This window comes from Marmota monax, unplaced genomic scaffold (genome assembly GCF_021218885.2).
Source record: "Marmota monax isolate L192 unplaced genomic scaffold, Marmota_monax_Labrador192_F-V1.1 WCK01_AAM20220418_F8-fsc00018, whole genome shotgun sequence".
Classification (NCBI taxonomy): Eukaryota; Metazoa; Chordata; class Mammalia; order Rodentia; family Sciuridae; genus Marmota; species Marmota monax.
Genome location: NW_026692201.1, coordinates 19,209,691 through 19,215,690, shown reverse-complemented (window position 1 = coordinate 19,215,690; position 6,000 = coordinate 19,209,691).

The window sequence follows — 6,000 nt, the reverse complement described above, 5'->3', positions numbered from 1 at the left end:
TCAGTATATTTTAAAGAGATATCCTGGTAGTCTTTCCTTTAAGCCCTTGATGGGCTCCCTTATTGTAATTTATTCATAATGCATTTACTTATGTAAATGCAGATACCCTAGCAGTAATTTCTTAGAATCAGAGCCTCATTAATAAAGTTAAGCTATGAATTTCTGAATTTTAACATAAAATATGTTCCCATGAACTTAAAACTCCCCAATCTCACTATCAGTCATTATCTGAGTTGGATTAGCTGTGTTGACTGTTGCAATATCCACAGTTCTTGTATCTACCCCTTTAATATTCTCTGATGCCCAAATCTGAGTTAGTTATCTTCTTAATTTAACATCTCGGCATTTTACATGTTCCCCAGTATCAGCTTGTCTGCATTTTAGACTACAATGCAGATTCCCTTATAATATAATAGTATCTTTGTATCATGGCACCGATGTGTTACACTAGGGCATATGCAGAACGGGTGTTCAGTAAATATTTCATAAGGTAAAAGCAATGAATTTATATTTTTGTAATTAGATATGTTAATAGAAACTAAATTCCTGAAAAATGAACTCAATCTGATAAGATAAATTAGAGATTCCCAAATGACAAGAATTACACTGGAAATGTTAGAATTGAATGGTATTTTGTTAATTTTTATAAAGACTTAAATTCACACAATATATGTAATTTGTGAATTAAAGTGACTTTATCTTTAAAAATAAGAAAGAAACCAATCAATATATTACTGGAAAACTTAGGATGTTTGTGGGCAATAACAGTTATCACTCCCCACACATATGCACACACAGCAGAAACTTGGCATTCATGGTTTCCAATCATTTCAACTCTGCTAAAAGTTTTAGGAAGTAGCTTTTCAGAGATGGAAGATGTAGAAACTTTCTTCCTTGTCTTTTAATCAAAGAGAGGATTCATCTCCAAAAGCTGTCCATCTGGTTCCTTTCATAAGCTCTAAATTTACATGATAAAAAGGCAGAAATATAATTAATATATTTTTTTCAATAAGAGACAGTTTAAAGCATGTGCTTCAGTAATGAATTGTGAACACTTTGACACATGTAATTTTGAAATTTATATCTCCACCCTGAGAGAGGATGAAGGAGAAGTCAGGGCCTGTAGCCTTTTGCTATTGAGAAGATGTTTTTAGTGATCTATAGCTGCAAACCATGGGAGGACAGTTTCAATTTTGCTCTTGAACATGTATCAAGCCCTATTGCCAACACATAGTCTTTCCTGTCACACATTTCACTGATTCTAAATCAGAGAATGAGCTATGTCTTCTGGCAGCATTACTGCATTTGAATCTCTTCTCTTTCAAATCCAATCTGCACTTGCTAAACCTGGTGATCTGCATTTCAAAGTAAAAAAAAAAAAAAAAGCCATGACTGTCATAATTTTATGTTGTTAATATTCCCAAGTAGTAGACTAACTGGAATAGCACCTACAATAGTAGAGGAAAAAGAAGTTGTGGGAGAAGCCTGTAATGTATTTTCAAAAGTGGAAAGTCTGGGAAGGGACCAAGATGGGATTGTCAGTCTCTGGAGGTTACTTGCATTGATTTCACTGCAGAGGTATAGTCACAGCACCCCCACCATGTGATAGACACAAAACAAAGAAGTATACAGTTGCTAAGTAATATACTGGAAACCTGGGACCTCTGAGTCATAAATACTAGATTCACTAATAGTTGCTTCATGACAAACCACTTAATTTCTGTCAGCATTTTCTATAAAATATTAGACTTGGGTTGAATGCCCCTAATGAAGTTTTTGTGATTAGTGCCTAAACTGCCACTTGGGAGGATATTACCGGAAGGAAACTTTATAGTTTGGGGCTTTATTCTGGCTCCTTTTCCATTGGTAATGAGTATCTAGACATTGAAAATTAATTTTTTTCTTACTATACAAATTTTCTGGGTTTTATCCAATGTATGCACTCAGGACTCTGGCACTTTCAGGCAAGTGAATTAATATAGAAGTTTTTATATACACATAAAGGTACATAATGAACCAGATTCTTCTTCACTTGGTAATATGGACCAGTAAGAAAGGTTTTTACACAAGCATTGTTGTTATGTTTGTAGAACCTAGGGGAATGTCATTTATTCTTATGTAGCCATACCAACTACATATGGCAACTATAATAGCAGTTATTTTCTCATACAGCCTAAAGGGTATGTATGTAGGCATTCTAGACTTCTGTGCTCAGAGAAAATTAACTGATATGGAAGCAAAAACTGATTTTGAATAAGTGCTACAGTTCATCCAGGAAACATATACAGTCAGAGAAACTTGAGCCCCATTAACTATTGAACAAAGTTAAGGGAAACATAATGGATGAGCAAAGAAGATATTGCAAAGACAAACTAAAATTAACTATTAGTAAAATCATCTTTAAAAAGAATCAGGGTATTTTTGTTTTAGTTTTTTTCTAATGGGTATTTCTTTAATCTGTTTGACAAAATAGAAGCAGAGTAATCTGTACATTCACATCAGTCCCCTTTTCAACTACTAATCAGATTTATGTTTTGAAATGCCAAACTCATTTTTTCACATATTTTTTTCAAAGACAAATTCCCTGGTCTCTGTGCCTTGCATTTTAAATTTGAATCTTTAAGGTGGGAACTGAAAATCTACATTTTTTAATATGAATCCCAGTGGTATTCTCAGACTTGATTGGGAAACACTTTCAAAGTACGGCCTGTATTTCCAATACATATGAATAGTCAGAGTTCCACATACTTGATAAATCATATTTACTTTTCTGTGTATCTTTTGCCCTGAAGACAATGTAGGGGGCTAAGATTTTGAAGGTAGATAAGTGACATTATGTTGAAAACTAACAGTTTAGGTCACAAATTCTGAATAATCTAAATTATTTGTGCAATTCCTGAGAATAATTTGGACATTCTTTGGACTCACTATGTAATTTTTAGCAGATGTTTGGAATGACTTGCATTTCTTTGGTTAACCAAATTACATGAAAAATGTTAAATTGGGTCAGTGATCTGTCATCATATTTTAATCGTTCTTAGTGCACTTATGGAATACTTTTATAATCCCATGTTAATTACTAACTGCCCTACTCTTGGAAGAAAATAAGTAAAAAAAAAAAAACAAAATGAGGACCAGGAACCTCCTAGAGCTTTTGGTACTTAGAATTACTTTGGTAGTTCATGTTGTCTGCCTTTATGATGGCAAATATATTTATTCACATACTGATAAACAGACCCTCCCCCTCAAAAAAAAAAGTGACAATGTGTGATTTACCCTTCTTTTAAGCTATTTCCCAAGCTAAAGTTCATAATATAAAAAATTCAAATGTTGACAATAGTTCTTCCAAAAATTTCTAGAATGTCACTTGATACATCATGAAATTATTTACTCATTAAGCCACTGATTGAGTAATTCAATAAGTAATTGCAAATCTACTACGGGTTAAGTGCTCTGGGGAAAAAAAAGTCAGTTTCAGTCCATAGCTCCCTGGAGATCATGGTCAAGTTGAATTTACTGTGAAAGGTGAGGTTTATTCCACACTTGTGAACACAACCCATAAAATGGTGCTTTTACAAAACTACTACCTGGATCTTGGACACAGCTGCAGTTGTAAGAAGGAACAAAGTCTTGAGGCTGACTTACTTCATTCCTATATACCACATTCTGTGGAAGTCCTGGCCTTCCAATCCATTTGTCATCAGACTTAGCAGGCCCACCAGACAACGCTCATCTGGCCTCATGCTTCCGTTCCAAAGTGCTGTAGTCCATGGTGACCTTCAGTCTACTGTGGTCCATGCTCTTTGGACTGATGTCATGGGCATATGGCTTGCCTTGCTCACCAGGCCAATACTTGGTTCAATGCTGTACTGCCACTGCACTGAAATTCTTAATGTTTTAACAAGGAGACTCACATTTTCATTTTGCACTGGACTGATCCTGCTAAATTTTGTAATTGTCCCAATTACCCAAATTGTCACTGCAGCATTAAATCCAGAAGATTTGAAATTTTTCCTCTTCTCATTTTTAATTCAACTCATAAACAAGCTGGCTCATTTTCTTTAGATCTTAGCTAAAGTTTCACCTTTTCAGAGTAGCTTTTTTCAACCACCATTTTGAGGGAAATCTTGCTGTTGGTCATTTCCATATATGTTGGTGCTTATTACCACTGAAACATCTCTACCAATGTTGACCTATTTCGTGTATTTGTTTACTTATTTCCGAGGAAGGGAAGGTCTTTATTGAATCTTATTTAGTGTTTTATCTTAATGACTTAGAAAGTTTAGATGACATTTTTTAAAGATAATAAATAAATTAATAAAAGAAATACAGTGAATTTGAAGCATAAAAAAATACAAGTGTGATAGAAGAAGAATCTGTCAAAAGAAAGAAATACCAATGATTTATGGATGTTTGTCCTTATCTTCTCAAAGGCAAAACATATAAGTTGATATGGAGTGATGCTTTTCAATATTAAAAGTTTTAAAATTTCACTATTGTTTAAAAATGACTTTTCTAATAAAAGTCTACTTCTCATTACAAATCATCAGACATATGGATATTGTACTTAATAGAAAAAATAATAAAAATTGATATTTTTACCTTTTGGGACTTTATAATGTATCAATAATCTACTTAAATGTGCAATAAATATTGTATTTTGAGTACAAGAGAAATATAGATCAATTATCTTCAGTTTGGTGCTACTTAAAAAAAATATAGCTACCATTTTTGTTAGTATTCCCTACCTTTTTTTTCCAAGAGAATATAAAAAGGAAGGAGTATATCTAAAACTCAAGGGTCATTATGTATGCTACCAAATCTTCAGGCCATTCAACACATAACAGTGATTAGAGGCCAAAAATCATACTATTTTCCTCATGAACATCTTTTTTTTTCTGGGCATGTATTCTTCTTCCTGAAAAAATTACATATCCAGTTAAAATGATCATATAATCAAGTGAGTAGGTGTATAGAAATGTCAAATAAGAATGATAATATTTCCCACGTACTTTTTTTCAAAAGTGCTGTGAGAATTGATATGAAAATGTCTTTGAAGTGTTTTGAACTCCTTGGAAGAAAGATATGGTATAAATACAGGGTTGTATTTTTGGTAGTATGATTCCAATGGCCCCTAGTATATGTGCTATGACTTTAATGTTAGCAGAAATGGAGTCACCTTTTTTGTCCTTACTCTTCACTATAGATGGAAGACCAAAGTGATGATTTCTTTTGGTGTCCTTAGTTACCTTTTGTTTTAGAAGCAGAAGCAGACACTGATTCAGTGGACAATTTTATTCTAATTTCAAGGTTTAAGCATTAAAGCATACTGTACTGATAACACAGAACATTATTAGTTGTCCAGGAATGCTTTAACAAGATACCATAGACTAGGTGGCTTAAATGTAGAAACTTAATTTCTTACAATTCTGGAGGCTGACAGTCTGAGATCAATGTGTTGATCAACTCGGTTTCTCTGACACCTCTGCCTTGGTGTACTCCCTTCTGAAGTACTGAGGGTGAGAACTTCAACTTTGGTATTTGTGAGGGACACAATTCAGTCCCTAACACTCCAGTGATTTGGGATTATGCTTTTTGGGAATAACTAATCCATAATTACATAAACCCACAGTTACAACTTTTAAATGGTTCCCATCACTCTGAGAATAAAGCCCAAACCCTTTCACACAACCTAAATCACCCTGTTCTTCTGGCTTTAATCATATGCCTTTCTCCCTCACCTTTTTTCCAGATATACTGTCCTCCTCTCTAGTTTTCAAACAGGCTCACCCCTTGCCTTTGGCTGATAGATTGTTTTCTAAGCTTGTTAAATAATTTTCTCTGGGGTCTTAGCTTAATGTTATCTTCACAAAGTGATTATCTTTGGCCACATTATTTAAATTAGTCCTAGTGATATTCTTTACCTTATCTGTTTATTTTCTGAATAATATATGAGAAAAAGAAGAACCATTCTCTGATGTTGGAGCACTGATATGATAC